Source organism: Tupaia chinensis, unplaced genomic scaffold, assembly GCF_000334495.1.
Source record: "Tupaia chinensis unplaced genomic scaffold, TupChi_1.0 Scaffold142846_1, whole genome shotgun sequence".
Lineage (NCBI taxonomy): Eukaryota > Metazoa > Chordata > Mammalia > Scandentia > Tupaiidae > Tupaia > Tupaia belangeri.
In genome coordinates this window covers 53930-59303 of record NW_006202691.1, presented here as the reverse complement: position 1 = coordinate 59303, position 5374 = coordinate 53930, and positions in this window count along the sequence as shown.

Sequence of the window (5374 nt, the reverse complement as noted above, 5' to 3'; positions counted from 1 at the left end):
GTGGCATGGTAGTTAAGGGCACTGGACTCCCACATGGCCAACTGCGATTTAAGTCCTGGACCTGGCGGCTTTCTCACTTTTCCTCTCTCTCTCATTCTGTTCCTATCTTGTCAAATTAAAATAAATGAAAAAATAAATAAAATTAAATTAAATAATTCTTTTTTAAAAAAGAAAGAAAGAAAAAGATAGAAATATAATTTTAAAAGGGGTAGCACAAATAGCCAGTAGATGGTGTAGTGGTTATGGCACTGGATTCCCACATGGCTGACTGGAGTTCGAATTCTGGACACATGACTTGAAAATCATGCTGGGCGCGTGTGTACCCAAGATTCCAGGAGGAGAATGGGGGAGAAGGGATTATAGTGTAGACATCCTCCCTGGGGAAGGGGCGGACGGAGGAGGGTGATTTTTCACTTTCACTCTCACTGTCTCTGTTTCTCTCTCTCTCTGTGAGCGCACATGCCCTAAGGCAAAAATGTGGTTAAAAAAAAAATTAGTAGCACAATTGTACACATGTAAAATGGGTAAAAGATGCATACATTCTAAAAGACTTGAAATTTGCTTGTAGAAGAGGACATCAGTTGGAGTACAGCTTGGCAGTTTGTAAAGAGGTAAATGAGGGTTTCCTGAGACTGGGTGGAATGTGTAACGACAGATGTAAATGGGCGTGGCTCACCGTATGTTCAGCAAACTCAGGTGACTGGTAGAGGTTTGAGGTGTGCCATGGTTTAAATATCTCCACCAAAACTAATGTTGAAATTACATTGCCATTGTGGTGGTTGGAGAGGTGGGACCCTTCAGAGGTGGTTAGACCGTGAAGACCCTCTTCTCCTGGATGGATGAAGTCCATTTTCTCAGGAGTGGGTTAGTTACTGCAGGCACGGCTTTGTTATCAAGTGCGTTCTTGCTCTTGGTGCAGGTTCTCTTGCTCCCATCCTCTGGTGCTGGCTTCTCCTTTCTGCCTTTCCATCATAGGATGACCCTCCCCAGATAGCATCACGCCCTTGGACTTTCCAGCCTCTAAAGTGGTGATAAATAAATTCGTTTTCTTTGTAAAGCACAGAGTCTGTGGTATTCTGTTACAGTAGACAAGGTATGTGTGTGTGTACATGTGGATTCCTGCCGGGCTCAGTTCAGCTGTGTGCAGTTCCCTCCATTTACTTAGAGTTTCTTGAGAATATAAGCAAACAGTAAATTGCATTGTGCCCAAATGACTCCCTAATGTATCAATCATGATGGAAATTTGCATTTTCAAAACAAGAATTACAGCAGAACTGATAGTACCTTTTATTCTATTTAAATAAAATTCAAACACAGGCAAAATTTATCTCTGTTGTTAGCTATCAGGAATCCGGTTACCCTAGAAGGAGTTACAACTAAGACCACAAGTAGAACCTTCTAGAGTGTTGGGAACTGGTTAAACAGTGATGTTTGGTTTATAAAAATGCACACTTGAGACTTGTGCATTTTATAGTCTGGATTTTTTTTAAGTTTTAAAAAAATGAGATGCTACTTTTAAATCAAAAAATAAAGTCTACCTCTTTTAGTAAGGCTTCCTGGGTTTTTCAGAAAAGCGGGTAATCTGCCCCACTGAATGGGCATTTAGTTCCTCCCCCCAAAAAATGCAGATGAATTGCTGGCACCGTGTTACAAACCTTATTCAGTTCTTTTCATGCAGTAGTCAGTACCTCATCATTCATACCTTAAAGAATAACAAAGTAAGATTTCTGCAAATTATCACATCTGCACAGATAATTATTGGGATATTGGAAAAGTCACGACGTGACAACCAATAATAAAATCCCAGCCTTTTCTTAGCAGTGGGAGGTAGTGAAAATAGCACGTAAGAAGAAACTAGATGACATGAATTTGAATCCCTGGTAGATCTACCACTATCTTTTTTTTTTTTTTTTTGCTATAGGGCGCATGCCCTCATCAGAAAGACAGACAGATACAGAGAGACAGAAAGCGAGAAATCACCCCCCAGGGGGGATGGCCATGCCCCAATCCCTTCTCCATTCACCTCTCAGGATCTTGGGCACACACGCACATGCTCCTGGTGTGAGTTTAAGCCACCAGGTCCAGGACTTGAACCGTAGTCGACTACATGGGAATCCAGCAACATAGCTATTATACCATCTGCGGGTCCCGATCTGCCACTATGTACCAGGTGGGTTTCACAGATCATTCAGCCCAAGTTCTGGTTCAGTCTACATCACAGACTAGAAAGCAAATGAAGGTGCTTTTGAAACTGTGAAGAAATGTATACCTATTAGATGTTATGACATCTAATCACATTCACCAGAAGTTTACTTTAACTCTCCTATTCCCTTGTTTGTATATATTAATGATGCTTTGGACATCAAAATCCCAAATAACAAGGTGACTGGCATTCGGTTAAGGTTGTTGGTTTTCTTTTTCTTCTTCTTCTTTTTTTTTTTTTTTTAAATACAGTCCTATGTGTAATTAGACCTTCTGCAGAGGCATTTTGATGTTGAGAAATTTGGAGCTGTGACAGATTTATGTCTTCATCAGGAAAATATACGTGCACACAGCATTTTGAGGTATGCATAGACCTAGAGGCATTTATTTCTGAAGTTTTACTCCTGCTCACCTTATTAGAGTGAGAATTCTATTATTAATAAGAATTTTGCTGCAGTTACCATTCTTCCCACTTCTATCTTGGATACTGACCAATTTCCCTGCTAACACACAAAAAATTTGGTCTCCAATGACTCAAGTTGTTTTTTTCTCAAATCAAGCAAACAGAAGAAGGATTAAATATTTGATGTCATACAGTGTGCTGCTGCTTTTTTTTTTTAAGAGAGAGATTTTTTGCTATAGGGTGTGTGTGTTTGCTGGAGACAGAGAGACAAAGAGAAAGAAAGTGAGAAATCACCCTCTTAGGGGGATGGCCATGCCTCAATTACTTTGTCATTCTCTTCCTGGAATTTTGGGCATGTAAACACACAGGCCTGGTGTGTTTCAAGCCACCAGACCCAAGACTTGAACTGTGGCCAGCCATGAGGGAGCCCAAAGCCTTAACTACTATGCCACTTGCTGGCCCCTCAAACAGTATGTTTCTAACCCAGACTCTGATTATTTGGAGAAATCCATCTGGCTTATACACATCACTGGATATGTAATAGCTGCTTAGAGCTGCTGGGTTCTTGACAACTTCAAAGATCTCAAAGCATTTTAGAGATTCCACCTGATGTTAGAATCTCAGTGGGAGAGGTTCATGCACAGAACAATGCTTACTTCTTCTTAGCCATGGATTAGCTCTTCAGGCTTAAAGAAATAGGCACTCACAGGAAAATTAGAAGTTACCCAGAGTGTTAACAGACCAATTATGACAGCCTATTAGGGTGGTTCAGGAGCATTTCAGTGTCATTAGGGGTATTCTTTAATGTACAGATTCCTGAGTACCCCCCTAAACCTATCGGATCACAGTCTCTTAGAGGTAAGGGCTCAGAATTTTGCATTTTAGGTAAGTTTTCCAGATGATTCTGATGGGTAATAAAGTTAGAAAACCATTGTACTGGAGTTTGGGCATGAGAATAGCTGACATACTGATTAATGATGACACGAAGGGGAGCAATCTCATTAATAAAGTTGTTTTAGACCAGGTCAACCTTGAAATCACTTGTGTTAATAATGAAGAGTACGACTTTCATGCATCAAACCTGCCTGAGCCACAGACAGGAGGCATGAGTAAGTGCCATACATATTTAACATCAAGTTGTCACAGCAAGTAAAATAAAAAATAAAAAAAATAAAAAACCAGAAAATTTCCTACGTGCCATTCTGAGTTGGTGAGATGTGACCCAGGTGCGCCTGACATCTCAGCAAACCCCTGGCTATGTATCAAACTCCCCTAAGTCTCCATTTCTATGCATCCATCTATTTACTAGATAGATTGATAAAGAGCTCTTCCTCTGGAGAGCTTGGAAAAGTCACCTTATGCTAAGCTGCAAAGCAGGACACTAGAACTGCCGTAGAAGCAGGATGAGAAGCAGAGTCTAGTATGGCTAGAGTCTGGGAGATAAGCAGTAATTTTTTTTTCCCTTAGAGTAAGGGAGGAAGAAGAAAATGGGATGAGATGCAAGGATGGACAGAGTAAACAGACAGATCAATGGAAATGATAGGAGCAAGAGTGGGTAGACAGATGGACAGGTAGATAGATGAATGGATGGATGGATAAATGGTAAGACAAATGAACAGGTGATTGGAAGAACAGATAGAACAACCATGTAAAATTGATTATCTTTTAACTCAAAACTAATTTTTTAAAGAAGTGTTTGCCACAGGGTGCATGTGCTCATGAGAGAGAGAGAGAGAGAGACAGAGAGAGAGAGACAGACAGACAGAGAGAGTCAGTAAGAGGGAAAGTGAGGAATCGCTTTCCCTAGGGGGCATGGCCATACTGCAATCCCTTCTGTTTCATTCTCCTCCCAAGATTATGGGCATGCATGCACATGTGCTTAGCATATGAGTTTCAAGCTACTGGGTCTGGGACTTAGACCACAGTTGGCCATGTGAAAAAGTCCAGCGACATAATTGCTATGTTATCTGCTGCTGGCCCCAACCCAAAACTAATTTTAACAACTCATATATCACATAATTCACCCATTTAAAGTATACAACTCAATGTCTTTTAGTATATTTATAGAGTTGTGAAGCCATCAGCACAATCAATTTTATTACCGTCTGCTCCCATGCAGGTCAAAGAAAGTCATGCCCATTAGCTACCATCCTACACACCCCTACCCTTCCCAGTTCTAGGCAACTAATCTACTTTCTGTTTCTATAGATTTGTCCATTCTGTACATCTCAAGTAAATAGAACCATTCAATATGTGGTCCTTTGTGACTGGTTTCTTTCATTTAGCATGTTTTCAAGATTCATTCATGTGGTAGCATATATCAATATTTTATTCTTATGGCTGAATAATATTCCATTTAGGGATATTTCACATATCACTTATCTATTCATGGACTGATAAACATTTGTATTGTTTCTACTTTTTTGCTATTGTACAGAATGCTGGCATGAATATTTATATATAAATTTTTGTATAGACATATGTTTTCATTTTTCTTGTGTATATGCCTTGAGTAATGATTTCTGGATCATATGGTAACTTTATGTTTAACTTTTTAAAGAATTGTCAGACTATATTCTGAAGTTTCTGAAGTATCACATTTATATCAGAAATGTATGAGGGTTCTAATTTCTCCACATCTTTACCAACACTTGTTGTTTTTAATTTTTATTTGCTTTTTATTATGACCATCACAGAGGGTTGTGAATGGTATCTCACTGTGATTTTGATTTACATTTCCCCAATGGCTGGTGATGTTGACTATCTTTT